The sequence below is a fragment of the Cyanistes caeruleus genome, chromosome 1 (genome assembly GCF_971803275.1).
Source record: "Cyanistes caeruleus chromosome 1, bCyaCae1.hap1.1, whole genome shotgun sequence".
NCBI lineage: Eukaryota > Metazoa > Chordata > Aves > Passeriformes > Paridae > Cyanistes > Cyanistes caeruleus.
The window spans coordinates 21,357,880-21,373,906 of NC_141701.1; the positions used below are offsets into that span (position 1 = coordinate 21,357,880).

Genomic DNA, 16,027 nt, shown 5'->3' on the forward strand with positions numbered 1-16,027 from the left:
GCAGGAGAAAATATGTTTATGCATTGCTCTCCTGCCTGTGAGAGAGCAGGGTGGCCTTGTCCATCTCCAGAGGTCCTTTGCTTTAGCTGATGCTCTCTGCCCCTACCTGGCAATCTTGCCATGGCCATAGGAGCCATCTGTGTTTGTGTGATGGATGCACTTTCAGCACTGCAACAGCTTTGAGCCAACCATCCTCTCTTCCAAAAAAGAGCTCAATTGAAGAGCAGTTGGTGATGCTGCAGATCTGCTCTAAAGGCCAGTAAGCAATAACCTGCAATTAATGCAGAGGAATGGAAAGGAGGTAGAAACAGAGAGAAAATCCCTGACCTCCTTTAGAGCCACCGCTTCTCTTCATCCTTGCCAAGAATTCTGGAGCTCTTCACCCTGTTTGAGCCTGTCACTTGAAAGCATTTTACTTACAGATCCTACCAGATGCACAAACAATTTGGTATCTCCTCCAGGTGCTTTGGACTTCAGTAGGTTAGGAACTGGGTTCAAAATTCAAGTCATATTTCATCCACCATATTCCAGCCCTCAGTGAAAGGCAGTCACTTACGGGATGGGACAATGGAGCTTTGTAACAGCTCCTGCTGGCATTAATTACCAGCCTCCACAGTCAAGGGCTACCTTTTTGGCCAAATGGACACACAGACAATTGCTAACACTAAGCCACTTCTGTTTGCTCATCCTAAAGCAGCAGCCTCTATCATTCTCCCACAATCTCCTGCCAAACAGAATTAAACTGGCTACTCCCGATATAAATTTGTGCAACCTTATATGTAAGTTGTCTTTCTAATCAAAACCACATACATATATTTGATTAGTAATATAGGATAATATGGTGTGCAAAATGATACCAATACTTTCAAAACAATCCTCTTTTGGAAATGGGCCATTCTGAGTCTTTTGTTCCCAACAGCATACAAATAATTTCCTTCAGAGTTTTCAGCCTTCACCTCTATACACACTCTGAGTGCAGGTACATGATAGTCCACATATTTTATTAAATATTTTCTGTGTAAAAACCAACAAAAATCAAACCGATGACAATTATTATGGCAGTTCTTTCTCTAAGATTATGGAAGGAACTAACCTCTGATAAAGGAAGACAGTTATGTCCTGAGCCAGTAAACAGTTGTCTAAGTGTTCACTAGCCCATTTTACAGAGGGGTTGTGTTTCGAAGAGGCTCTCATCCTAAAATCATGCCCTCTGTGTAGATGATCCTGTAGCCTTCATCATCTGCTGCTCTCTTGTTTCAGTTCTGAATGAAGAAATAAAACTATTCTTGCACAGTTCAAAGGACTAACTTCCAAAGAAATCTTACAGCTGCATAGAAGACAGCATGGTTCAGCCAGCAAAGAAATGATGGACTGGCTTTAACAAGACTTACTCCATCACCACATCTCTCTCTCTCTTCTAATGGCAATAAAGAAATAAATAATGATACTACAAAAGCCAAGTTTGGCACTAGCTTTGTGTAAAAAATGAGGATGCTTCATTGCTGTCAGAAATTTTTTAATTAGATGGATTATCAGCTACTAGGCTACAATTTAAAGTGTTCTTTTGGCCAAGTGCCCCTGTAGACTGTAATAAATTGTCCAAAACTCTCTTCTCCCCACTATTCCCAAAGCTAAAACTTTCTACAGCATTTGCAAACAGCTGCACTTTTCAGAAAGGTAGAAATACTCTCAAATTTAGCTACATTTGGCAACCTCTATCCCAGACATTGACAGGACTCCAACCATTGCTTCTCCCACCTCATGAAAAGAACTGCTTTTGAGTGACAAAGCTTGCATTTTGACTCAGCCAAACCACAGTGCAGGTACATAAAATCCGTGGCCAGTTGGCACTAGCTCAATCCTGGAGTTGATGGTACCTGCCCTTCAGATTTTCCAAAGGAGAATAACCCTTGCGTCACACTGTTCAATGCCTCTTTTGTTCTGGTTTTAATCCTGTGTCCAGCCATGAGTTTTTGTGACTCCTGAACTGCTGTCAGCAGGAAAGATGCCACTCGGTGCCATTTACAAGAGATTCAGCACCTGCAGGCTCAAGCTATGAGTCAAAAACCACAATTACAGGAAAGTGAGTTATGCACAGAGCAGCAAAAGCAAGCATATCGGAGTAATGCCTATTATTCAGAGAAAAGCCAGTGACATAAAGACAACTGTGTTGTTATGATACATGAGAAAGAGAAAATGTAGGTATATAGGCTGAAACAAACTCTATTTTTATTAAAAAAAAAAAAAAATATGTGAAACAAAACCGTATTTGGTTTATTCTAGAAAAGGACACACTTGGTCCAAGTCATACTATCTTCATGAGGCAAGAAGATTATGGTATCACTTGTTTTTAGCGGACCAGCTGTGCAAGAGGACGGTCCGGGACGGCTGGACCGGCCCCAGCTGGGCGCTCAGGAGCTCCCGTCCTCCCAGGCGCAGCCATTTCCTGTTCCTTCCCAAGGTTCCTTCCCGAGGCTCCTCTCCCGGGTCCCGCCGTGAGGCGGAGCGAGCAGGCCCGCGCTCGGCGCCATGGCCGCCCCGGGCCCGGCGGCGGCGCAACGCCGCCATCTCGCGGCTGCGAGCGCGGCGCCATGGCCCCCGCGGCGGGGAGCGGGGCTCTGAGGGGCTCTGAGGGGCTCTGAGGGGCTCTGAGGGGCTGCGGGTCAGGGACAGCGACGGCTCCGCGGGCGTTGGGAGCGGAGGGGCTGGGAACAACAGAAGGATAAAACCCGCACGATCGGGGCGCCTCAGTGACTCACGAGTAAGGGCCGTGCTGCAGGCCGCCTGCATCCCTCCATGAGGGGCGCGCCTCTCGCCTGAGGCGAGCAGGGCAGCTTTTACTTTACATAGAAATTGACATCTTCCCTGCAAATTTAGTTGGGGGGGGGGGGGGGGGGAGGCGTGGGGGGGGGGGGGGGGGGAGGGGAAAGGGGGGTGCGGCACAAATGTCAAACCCAGAAAGGCAGATCTACATCTGATGGGAAGAAAGAAGGACTTTCTTGCTCTCTGCTGGCTCTGTAACAGCCAGATGCGCTCGTGTTTTTTCACAGAATCACACAGTCAATTAGACTGGAAAAGGCCTCTGAGATCATCCAGTCCAACCTATGACCAAACCACCGCCATGTCAACTAGACCAAGCACTGAGTTCCATGTCCGGTCTTTCCTCAAACACCTCCAAGGATGGTGACCCCACCACCTCCCTGGGCAGCCCATTTCAGTTCCTGATCACCCTCTCTATGAAGAAATTTCTCCTAATGTCTGACCTGAACCTCCCCTGGCAGATTCGGTCCTTTTGTCTGGTTATTGGGAGAAGAGGCCGATCCCCATCTGGCTACAACCTCTATTCAAGGAGTTCTAGAGAATGGTAAGGTCCCCTCTGAGACTCCTCAGAGCTTGCAGATACCATGTAGAGAGAGGGCTGCTCCATCCCATTTCCCTGTCAAACTGCATTGCTTTGAAATTTCTTGTACCATTTTCCTGCATCTGGCTGAATTTCAGCTTGAAATTTTCAGCTTGAAAAAATAGTTGTGCCAGGACCAGGTAGGGGTGAAGCACTTCTTCTTGCCCATGTTAAAAATCACATACAGTCATTTTGTACTATCAAACCCCAGAAATTTGTGTAAACTTGAGTGAGTCCCTACTTTGAGGCATGAATTTGGTAAGGAGCCAAAGAAATGTAACTTTAGCTGAAACAATTAAAATGTTAAAACATGTAGAAAATGTTCTGCTCAGTTGGAAATTTTTAGACTTTGGCAGCTAAAATCCTTGGAGATATATTAAATTGTAGCATAGGACAACGACGTATAAAGGTGACTCTCCCAGTGCTGCCTTTGGGTGCTGCAGGCTGCAGCTGTATGGCTGGGTGTCTTGAAGCACTCTGTTTGGTGTTTTGTGTGCTTAACTACTCCTAGTGATGGTTCACAGAGAGTGGCAGCTCAGTGCCATCAGCTCAGGGACTGTCACACCCTCCACTCAAGCAGAGGTGGGTGTCATACCATGGATGTTTCAGCTGTGACCCGTGTCACCCATGTACCGTGACCCATACAGGTGTGGATATGAGGTCATGTGGTGGATTTGTTTTCCAGTTTGGTCTTTAAAAATCTGGGCAGTTAAACATTCACAGAAGTTAACATTAAGGTCACGAAGCCACCTAAACCACTCTGAAATGAGAGGCTGGCTGTGCAGCCATCATTCCAGCCCTTGTTTGTCAGCATTACAAGATGTCTGAACTTCAGACGTCTGGCTTTGGCTGGATGGGGTTCAGTCTGTGGTACCCTCTATATCACAGTGATGGAAGCCCTGGGCATGTAAAGATCAGTGCTGTACCAAGTCCATGTGAAACCAGAGAGACCAAGCTAGGAGTCGTGCAGCTTCACATTGTTCAGTGTCTGAGCAGGAGGAGCTCAGGTGCAGCCAGACCACAGTCCTACCTTCCCATAGCTCCGTATGCCATACTTCCTCGTGGGTCGGCAGGCTCATGTTCTTCATAGGCACGAGCAGGACAAGTAGTTTCGTGGTCTCTGAGAGGTCAGATGTTTCTAAACCTAAGGTGGACATTAAGAACCCAGCATTTCTGCTGTTAAAAATGTGCATCTCCAAAATAAGAGAGATCACTAATTAATACAAACATGCCTTTTCAGTTTGAAATGAGCTCTGCTACTGAGGCCTCCGTGACTTGGATTAGGACAAGGACGTTCAGCTCTATGGGGGAAACCAGCTTTCACCCACCAGAACCAGACAGCAGTGCAATCTTAGAAACGCGGGCCATTGCTTCCCGCTTCTCTCCCACAGAGGAGTAAGTGGGGCAGCGGCGGGGAATTCCTTCTCCCGCAGCTCCTTCCTGTGCGGTCAGAGCCCACCCCCTGCCGGGGACTGGGCTCCGGCTGCCGGCGCGGCCGCGTTCCTGCCCTCCAGCCCTGCGCTCCGCAGGCTCGTGCCGTTTGTCTCCGCATCACACAGTTTCCGGCTGGCTGCACAGCAGGCAGCTCTCTGGAGCACAAACACCCGGCTTGTAGCTGACAGCGCGCTGCTTTCCTACACACAGCCGTGCTCTGCTGTCTCCAGCAAAAACTGGGGAGACAGTCAACCATTAATTTTGAGGACCTGTGAAAAATTTATATCGCAAGAATCCTTCCCTTCTACATTTTGTTATATGCAGATAATGATGAGTTTGTTTTGTTTGTGGTTTTTAAATATATGTTTTTGCTGTAGTTTTAGAGTTCACTGAAGATGTATGAGTATCAGACATCATTGCTGTAGCTCCAGTAGGGAAGCGGCTAGAGGGTCAGGGAAACCCCAACCTCTGGTTGCCCTGGTTTCTTTCAGTGAGGAGGGAATGCTGAGGCAATAAAAATTACCAGCTCTTTGTCACTGGATATCTCACATGTTTGGGAAGTGACTAAGTTGTGGTTTTGGGGAGACTACCTTTTAGAGGTGAACAAGAAGAAAAGACTGCTCAGTTTGTGTGAAGTTAGAGATCAAAAATCTGTAAATGGTAGCAGAGCTCAGGAAAGCCTCTGGAGTGGGTTGTCTCTAAGAGCCAATAGGGTGAAGAGAAGGTACAGCAAATAGCAAAAACATTTCTTGTGTAGGTTTGACTTCTTGATTTTTTCCAATGAACGCAGAAACAATTTCATACCCTGAAACCCAAGTGTTTAGTAAACTGCAGGTCTTCCTTTATGTATCCAGTTGTGATACATATGAGAATATTGCTTGTTAATATTATCACCAGATTAAGTTGACTGTGAGAAGGCAGTCCAAATATGTTTCAGAGGGCACGTAATGACGGTCTTGATAGTCCTATATCTAGAACAAACCAGAAAATGCTGTCAATTGACCAGTTTCCTTTCAGACAAATTCATAAGATCATGTTACCATGCAGTTCTCATGACAGGCTGCAGAGAGATCTCCTGTGAGTTTCCATCTTGCCTATTCAGTAGTACAAGAAATTTCTCTAGGAGCATCTGGTGGGAAGACCATTTCCACTGTAGCCTGAGATTACCTAGACTACAAGGCTTCCACAAGAAACTCCTGCTCCAGGAGGTCCAACAGATCAGCTGTCTAAGCAGAGTGAGTATTTCTGCTTTAATTCTGTTTGCATTGATTTTCAAGTGTGCTCATGTTTCTGCCAAGACTCACTAGAAGGAGGGCCTGCAGGGCTTTAATCATCAGTTTGAACTGAATTTGTGCTGACTCTTGGACCCACAGGATATAATTTCTGGTCAGCTGTAGCCTTTCCAGCATGCCAGCACATTAAGTGGTGGCTCTCTGCATTTCTGAAAACTGTAGGTTATAATTTCTAGTAAAATCAACCATTTTTTTCTATTCTTCTACTATTCTGCTGTTTATTGGATGAATCAATAAATGATTTGAGCTCCAATGTCAAGCATTGCTGAACCTTGACTAGAAGCCTGAACTGGCAGCAGTGAGGAATTTCCACCTGCAGGATTTGCCTTACCTTGTACTTCTGTTCTCACCTTTGACTTGTCCAAATGTCCTACCCCTGGGGCAGGAGCTGATTTCTGCCTTGTGTTTGTCCTACACCCAAATGATCCTGCTCCTTAAACAACAGGCCTTCTAATTCTTTAACACGTTTTCATAATCCTATGGGAACCTTTAAATCCTACTGGGTTAAGAGGTGCCACATAGCCAAACAGATTGCAGGCTATGTGGTAGCTAATTTATTGGCACAAAATTACAGGGTGGCCCAGGCTGATCTGAGCCATAGCCTGCTACTGCATATCCATCCAGGTTCTTTCCAATTTTTTTAAATTTCCTGGTTTGGCAGGATTCAAGTTTTTTGATAAAGTTACAAACTCAGTTGACAGGCTAAACCAAAATAAGGTCAAAGTATACAGAAATTATAACTGGAAATAAAGGTCGGTTTTCTGAAATAAATACTAATTTTGACCTCTGATTTTTTAACGAAAGCAAGACATTGAATTCTACCTCAGTTCCCACCAGGGCAGCTAGCGAGAACCAGAAAAGCACATAACTCTGACTAGTCATGCACACGCATATGTAGGAGCCAGGTACTATGCAATGTTCACAGTCCAGCGGGATGGAAGCAGGCTTCAGCTGGGGCTTCAGGGAACTGCTGCCATGCAAATTAGAAGTAGCTCTGTTCTGTCTCCACCATAAGTGATAAACAAGGCATGAAAGTGGTACAGTTGAATTATGTCATTCTTGAGCACAGTATGCACCTTTTAGTGGGCTGAAATTTGTTCTACTAGCTTTGGAAGTTAGCATGCAGGTATTTCATGCTTTTGGTTAACTATGCATTATGTTAATGCATAGTTAATATGTTAGTATTATATATGCATAAATATGCATTTGTTGACTTCTTAGATGTCATGTGAAGGGCCTGCTCTCTGTCTTCTCTGTCTGTGACAGCCATATAGGCTATGTCAAAAGTATAGCCAAGGCAAGCACTTTGCTCCAGATGTAAGCTGCCCCGATTGTAACTCCTGCACACTGTTAACAGGCTTCTATAAGTTTGAAAACCAGCATAAAACACAGATTTCTCTGAAGTTAAAACTTTGCTGTTTTTACAGTGTGTTACGTTTCTGAGCAGGAAATCTTGATCAGATGCCAAATTGGTAGGTTATTCAATACCCCCCTATAAAATGTTTATAGTTGGGCATGTATATCTAAATGGACCTTTCTGTTGCTAAGTGAACATGATTAAAAGAATCCCCCATCTGAGAATCACTTAGGCAGCTGCAGAGTGCAGAGAAATTCCAATAAACAGTGTAAGCATGAGAGCGCCATTCCTGTCAGGGTCTCAGATCCAGAGTTCCCCACAGTATCTTCAGCATTTCCTGGTGTATAGACTTGAGTTTTAATTTGGTTCATCATTTTAAATGACAGAACTGTGGTTAAAGCTATGCACCTCATTTGCTTTCACAGTATAAACCAGAAGCTTGATCCTACCCTAACAAAGGCAGATCCTTAGTGATTCTAGTATTGTAACTACAACAGTAACTAAATGGCAGACATCAGATTATTTTTCATAAATATATGCTTTTACAATTTTTCAGAAGTATAAAATTTGCATGTACATTTGTAAATTATGTATGTGGTTCAGTTGCACAAAACAATGTGTCTTCTCATACTAGGTAATATATTTACATGATACCATTACAACTATAGGGTTGTAGAAGGTTAGCTTTACAAATACCCTGTCCTCATTCATATCTTATAAGGACATGCTAAAACATCTCCATTATGTAGTTTGCAAACATGGCAAATCACTGTATAAAGTATACTCCATGGTTAAATGATCTTACTATTCCACGAGCAGGAACCATGTGACCATCCTCACATTAAAATTAGCCTCTTTATGCCACTTTTACATTCAAAAGTATTTGCTCATTTATAGAAGCTGAAATAAGTTTTAGAGAGCCTTTACAAAAGTATCCTTGGTTTCCATTTGCCACCCATTATTTCAGAAAGCCTTTCTATAAGCTGAATATCTTAGTAAGGAGACTTGACAGAGCAGGCACATGGATGTGCCAAGTGAGCTCCTCCCAAAGCTGCGATGTCCTTCGGGACATGCCAAACCTCCACCAGCCATTGTGAGCGCCCAGCTCTGTTTTTCAGTCTGGGTGTCTTTGGGAGCCCCACCTGTTGTTCAGTGTCTCAGGCCTTGCAGAAGCATGTTTGACTGAGGAGCGGATCCACAATGGCTGTAACCCATGCATGTTGGCTGTGTCACTGACATCCTACAGCCTGTGTGCTGCTTACAAGAGGTCACTGATGACAGTGCATTTGGTCCTGTCACAGTCTCTTTTTATGTGTCTCTAACCCCCTGTAGAGCATGGCACATTAAGCAATCAGCTAAGCAAATTGGACCCAGGAGTGCAGTAGAGCATACTGCAGAGAAAGGCAGCAAGCTGCTAGGAAAGCTGCACGTGTGACCTTACACAGCACTAGTCCTTTTATGACTGGCTGAGGCCAGTGATGCTCTCAGGAGGACAGCTGCATACTCGCTTCTGGAGGGCTGGTGCCAAGCCACTGGAATTCCACCACTGTAACTAATGAACTCCCTTAGGAACCTCTGAGTTAGGTTTAACATTTTGCAAAATGCTTTTATTCCCAAATGCACCAATACAGATGTCCAGCTGGTCTGGATACACAAGACTTCACAGGACACACAGTACACAGCCAAAGGTTAATAAAGCTAAGGGACAAACTTAAAACCACTTTTGTTCTTTGAATAGTTCACCAGACAGTGTGATTTCCCACCAAATTAGCAGCAGATGAGTTATCAGGGTTATACTGCTTGAGGAAAGGAGGAACTTTCACACAAGTGTGCTAGAGAACATGCAGCTGGGGAGCACTGCTACCTCGCTGTTAGTCAGACAGAAAAATGCCCTTCTCCAGCACAAACTGCAGTTCAGCTAGAACACTCACCCTAACAGTCTCTGCCAGGTTCCCTAGATAGTGTCTGTAAGAACAATCAGTAAGTAGAGAGCTGGGTGCATTTAGTCTGCTGTGCAATTCATACCTGGACAAGGTAAGCTGTGACAATCCATTTCCTTGGCACCCAACAGGCACTAATGCCTATGCAAAAGAGGTGTAGTAGTAGTAGTAGTATAGGTGTATAGGTAGTTCTGTTCAGCTCCAAGCAAGCAAAAAACACTCTGCAAGCATAGGATGATGATAAAACCAAAGGGAGTTCTGATGTTGACTTTGACCAGCACAAAAGCTGATGCATTTCATTAGGGACTCCATGGTGAAATTAAATTGTCCTCTTGGCACTCTTGCTGCCCCTTGCAGGTAAAATCATGTGTGTTTTAGCCTCTGCCTAAGCCTAAGGCTTTAACTACAGTTTACCTTTATTCTCTGATATAATTCCTGCCCTTAGGTACTTTGCCAGTAGCTTCCTTAGAGTTTAATGTACCATCTTCAGCCTCACATTGGCAAGACTCCTCAGCTGTCTCTCAAAGTTCATTAATAGAGTGGTTTATATATTTGTAAAGCATTACAGTGCTTTAGTAAGTGAAAAAGTTAATAGCAAAAGGCAGTTTTGTATGTAATGCTATCTCTGCACAATCGCTGTTTATCTTTTGGAGGGAACCTGCAGTATCTGTTGTTAATTCACACCACAAAGGAATACTTCCTTTCCTGCTCTGTCTACACCAGAAAATAAAGGGTGGCTGGCTGGAAAAAAGGTGGAGATACAGAAATAATCGTAAGTGAAATGGTCAAGAAGCTAACAGCATTTAGTGTTTGCAGACTGAGAGAAGAAACAAATTTATCTGTATCAAAGGTTTTGAAGATTTGATGTATAAAACACAAGTTTTAAAATTAAGGAGTGCTGCAACCTGACAGCAGAACAGTAAGCGCCATACCTATACTTACTAGAAACACAGAGATTATCTTGGCAGAGAATTACCAGTCTTTCTACAATCATAAGCAAGCCTTAGAACAATTTTTGAAGGAGTGAATAATTAAGACCTAAAGGTAAGTAAAAAATATGTAGATTAAATGATTAGGGCAAACTCAGCTGGTATCTCTCATTGATTTCCCAGGCATAACTTTTTTACCTGGATGCTAAACTGTCAAGCTAATTTGCTAAGCCAGGTTGATCTGATCACTTGCAATGATTCTTGTCGTGGACCAGACAAATACCCTTAGAACTGGGTATCAAAGTGTATAAGGAGCCAGCACAAGACAACTTGGTCAAGGAGTTTCTGTGTGGGAAGGAAAATAATACTGGCATTCTTCAAGTTGTTGTGCCTGATAATCTTAAAGATTTTTATTTATTACCATGGCACAGGTGAAAAAGTTCTGAAGTATTGTCAGCATGAAAGAGGGAGGGAACATTAAAAGTACTGCATACCACTGGTGCCTAAAGCAGTGCAAATAAGGTGGCATTTTTTGGGAAGAATACAGGGCATATATGAAAGTAGGAGCTGTTTGGAGGTTAGATGTCAAAAACAAACAGTTTATTAGGCTTCTTTGTTAGTGATACAGAAAGAAAAGCACTTCTGGAAGTTCAGTCTTAGTACTTGAGAAAATTTATCTGGCATGAATCTCCTGTGGGAGGTGTCTCATGCACTCAAAAGGTAGATATGAAACCTACTGTTCAGTCAGCTAAAGCTGTGTCAGATTAGTTTGGTATTTAGAAGAGGATCTGCTCCAAAAAGGCCACCCATAACTCTGAGGGGGCTGCAGCAAGGAAGGAATGAGGGCAGTTATTGATCATATAATGACGGTGATGGGTTGGTTGTGAAAAAAGCAAACATATTTTATGTATCCAAAAAAGGTTTTTCTAAAGCAGAGTACTGACTTACTCCCAGGCATATATAACCAGAACTCATAGGTGTGAGTTCAACAGACCTGTACTCAAAGAGGAACAACTCAAGACTGCACCATGGGCAAAGAAAGCTGCAACCATCCATGGGAGAATGAAAAAGAGATTTATTAACAGTGTCTGAAAGAACTGGGCTTCTTTTCTCTCACAGAGTGAAGGTTGAAGGGGCCTCTGTCACCTCTTTAAATGTATTATAGCAAAGGAAGAGCTTTAAAATAGAATTGTAGTCTGGTTAAGAATAAATTTGAACCCAAAATACAAAGTTCTGAAACTGTCAGAGCTTTTGGTATTGTCCAATGACCATTTTCAAAATGTTGCTTGGTATGTTTGTAATCAGAGGTTTTTCTCTGAGATAAATATCATAATGAAGGTTCCTGCAGAAACAAGGATGTTCCACTGTTATTTAAGACCCTTACAATGAAATCTTGCTACATCCTCTTAATTTCTGCTTCAGGCTTCAATATTGTACCTTCTTGAGCACATTCTCAGTATCAGCCTATTAAAGAAGTTTTAGTTGTAAAGGTTATTTTCTGATAATGGATGAGTCTTGCTGAGCTGCTAGTCTTGCCTGATAAATGCTTACCAGTATCTTACACCCAGAAACTCCTGTGCCCAAAAGGCAGGATGTCAGGGGAGTTCTGATGCTCAGTAGGGCATAAATAGCAGGGTGCCACTAGACATTAGGAATACTTGGTAGGTCGTAAACTGGTACTGTCTGTGACAAGTTACCCTAACAGCCAGGAGTTGCTTTATAAATCAGCCTGTGTTGGAAGCTGAATGAGTGAATGATGCTTCTGGACTGCTTGCAAGCATTCTGACTTGTGGTCATCATTAAGAATCAGCCCCACTAGTCTGGGTTCAGTGTGTAAGAAATACTTCCTTTTGTGCTGACAATTCTACAGGTTCCTCAGGTAGAAGTTTGCAAGTGCAAATAAAGTGGAAGGAAGAATAAGAGCCTATTAAAATTTTACTTGGAAGAAGAATTGCAACCCAGTTCTTTTCATGAGCTTTTAAAGATCTTAATTTCAGTGATACAGATGTTACCTAATGTTTGATTAAAATCTAACATATAGACAGATTAGAATTGTGAACTCAAAGCAGTTGCCACAGATCAGGACTGTCTTCACCTGGAAATACAGTCCAATTGGTGCTCTCTCCTAGTACATGGTAAGTCAAGGATTTTCAAAGATAAAAAAAGATGAAAGCACTCTCTTCTTCAGAACCCTTTCTCTGAAAGTAAGGGTGAACTGGATGAGGTACAACAGAACAAATCACCCAGTTCGCTGTTGTTTTCCCATCACCCTGTTCCGAAGGATCACAAGACATGGGCTAGTGTGTCTTGCCACTGGTAGGATGAACATCTGCAGGTTGGGTCCTGTAAGAAGGATGCCAAAATGTTATTTACATTGGAATTTTTGGTCTGACACTATGAAAAGGAGAGGATGTAATAGAGTTCTGACCATGATGCCATATAATGGCTGGGCTCTCAAGTTTTTCAGTGGTATTCTTGATGGGTGTGTTGTTAATGCACATCTCCAGGTACGTATTGGTGTCATGGTGACAGAATTTGTCCTCTAACCAGTAATAAAGGCCTAAAGTGGAGTTTGCAGATTACTTCTTTATCCTCTCTGCACCATCATTTTCTGTACAGAAATGTAAAACCTTCCTGTTACATGCTTGTGAGATTCATAGAAAGTCTCAGATATGCTCCTTCTCTGCCTCATGCAAGTCAGGATCAGCTCTTACTCATGCAAAGAGGAGTGAAAAATGTTGTCTGTCATCTTTCGATTTCTCTTTGTATGGCTTAATGAGTGCTGCGGTAGTGCAGGTTGCTCAGAATTGCTGTTGGGGGCATTGTGAGAATGCAGTGAACTTTTGCAGTTTTCCTAGAAAGTAGGACAGGAGCAAAGAGGCAGCAAGAATCAGTTCTGCAACGCAGTAAAGAAGTGTGAGACTCCTCTGCGGGGGCTCTTCCTCACTGACTCATCTGAGAGCTGTACTCCCACTTTTCATTTGAAAATGAACCTCTACCCCTCCCTCAACTGTAGTTGTCCCTAACAGTGTTGGCGTCACCTTTACACCCTTCTCTCACAAGTGTGTGTGGGCGGTGCTAGCTTTGCTCATGAAAACACTGGCTAGTGCACAGCCTTGCTCTTTTGTTCTAGTAGTGGTCACCATTGGATACACTTTCTTTTGTACTGTCAAAAATGTTTCTGTCGTGGCAAACATAGGGATGGAGACTGCTGTGAGGTGAGGTGCTCGTCCTAGCACACAGTGGATAACACCAGCCAGCAGAGACATGGGAGGAAGGTCTCTGCTCTGGAATTCTAGCACCTGCCTCGCTTTTTAAATACCCGTGAGACAGTCTTGTATTATGTGTGAGATGATTCCATCAAAAATTATGACAGGGGAACATGGATCAAACTGCCAGATGGAGGAAAGGCATACTTACAAGACTCCTTGCTAATCATACCGAATGTTTCAGATGGGAGCATGGTGACTCACAGAAGGGAGCTGCTCTTCTTCTGTCCTCCATGCAGGTGTACTGATGGTGACAGCATATTGCCATTCCATGTGGGTGGAGGCTCTTTGAAACATGAAAGGAAGGAGTAAAAAGTCCTGGAAATTTGGATACTAGAATTACTTACCCTTAGGTTAATTCCGTCCTTCAAGCTTTACATTGTCTTCTTCAGACACTCTGATTCTACAGCTGAATGTGATGGCCAAGTCACAACTTGGCAAGTCTGGCACTACCCAGAGTCAACGACTTGAATCCTAAATGCTGACTGCAGGCACATCCCTTGCAGGGAATGGCTTTTCAAGGATGTGACAGATGTGACCTCACAGTCACCTTCCAGCCATGGGCTCCTGCTGCTCATGAGATCCATGTAAAGCATCAATTTGTACTGAAAATCACACTGTGAAAAGCCAGTGTCCATAAAGGAGATGGAGGAATTCTGCAACTTTCTTTGAATAAAGGGAGAGAGTCTGGGCATATGCCCACAAGGCTTTCTCTCTCTCAGTTTTGGAGGGCACAGCCTCCTTTTATCTTAAACTCCCAGCTGCATGTTGCCCTCTTCGTTTCCCCATTGGCTGAGGTTCTAGGAAGGTACAGCCTTCCCAAACCACCTACTACATATTCCACCCTTGAACCTGTCATTTTCTCCCAAAGTTCAGAAACTCAGGCTTTTGGAGACCCATTTGGCTATTTCAGGAGTCAAAGTGAGTTCTGTAACAAACCCGTGGCTTGAAGTTGGTAGAGATATTAAGACCCATTTTGAAGACATTAACACCCATAGCCTCACCAAACATGGAATTGTTTGTAAAGACATTAGCATACATCTTTCCTATCAAACTCATGTAAACCTGTAATCTCTTGGAAAGTTACTGAATGGTACTTAGCCTTTATGGGTCAAATCCTTTACAAAGATTAGAAGCAGTGAGTCAAGGCATCTCTAGAATCACAAAATCTGCATCTTACCCCAAAACCATTTGCTGTTAGAATGGGCACACAGGAAGCAGGAAACAGAACTCAGCCCATCACTCCTGCACAAACAGGATGCAGCAGCAACACACCCAGAAAGCTTTAACGACATCTCACCTGAAAAATGAGTCAACAGATTAGCATTTTGAGGAGTGAGTAGAAATTTTCTGTTCCCAGGACAACAGCACTAAGCAAGGCTGAAAAATGGTATTTTCTATTATTGTGGAAATGCAGTCTAGTCTTCTACATCCAGGATGGAGTCAGGCTGATTTCAGCATTAGAGCTGACTTAATCAATAATAGTTTAATATCCTTCTCTGTTGCTGTTGTCACAGCTGCTGCTTCATCTTAGCAAGCGCGTCTCAGCCCAGTCCATCTTTTAGACCACTTTGGTTTCCTCAAGAATGAGGACATAGCCATCACAAAAAGTGGTGTCCCATGTAAAGACCAAGATCAGGGTTGCAATATCCAGCATGAAAAATACACAGGAATTCAGTGGTAATTGGAGAGCTATTTCTGTCCACAAATGTTTCATGAGTGGTTTTGGTTTTTTTTCTAAGCTGTAAAAATAGAAGGCATGATGCTGAAGAAAGACATGCTTCTTTTAGGCACTAGAGAAATTGTGCAGCAAAAATTAGCCTTTATGCAAAGATTAATCCTTAAGTAAGGAGGTATGGGTCTCTTTTAACGCTGCTTGACTTTTCCACAGGAGGTTTTGTATTTATAAGTGATTGTTCCTGCTCACACAGAAAACTTCTCTCTCTTCATCTGCTTCCCTGGAGACTTCTGAACTTGTCATCAACCTGATATCCCAGTCAGAGGAACACTTCCCCACTGTGCAATGAAAATTTATCAGCTTGTCCTTCAGCATGTCTCAACAACTCAGAGACTATTAACTCATCTTTCAAGTGATTAATACTTCTGGGTGTTAGAGAGGCATAACTCTGGTACTTGTGAGCTGCTGAGAGGCCACAGAAAAGAAGACAGAAAGGGAATGCAAAGTGTGACAGTTTGGATTGAGGGGCAGACTAACCTTGTTCCAGTTCAAGTCTTGTACCCACTCCACCTGGGTCCCATTTTAACTGACCTCTGTAGCCCCTGCAACACAAATAGTGAGCAGCCCCTTTTAATCTCCTTCCTTTGTATGACAATCCAGATCTTTGGATTCTCAAGGGAGTACATCTGAGAAAAAGTCATTTCACTTAGAGCTGCCTAATTATAGCT

The 16,027-nt window shown here is 43.4% G+C and overlaps 1 protein-coding gene across 1 annotated transcript in view; it reads left to right on the plus strand.

Annotated features, from left to right (window-relative positions):
- The first annotated feature begins 2,497 nt into the window (after positions 1 to 2,497).
- Positions 2,498 to 16,027, plus strand: part of ZNF706 (zinc finger protein 706) — a 49,295-nt gene continuing 35,765 nt past the window's right edge. The window contains exons 1-2 of the mRNA XM_086889870.1: positions 2,498 to 2,761; positions 3,051 to 3,364. The gene's annotated coding sequence lies outside the window, so the exon portion shown is untranslated. The remainder of the gene's footprint in view (positions 2,762 to 3,050; positions 3,365 to 16,027) is intronic.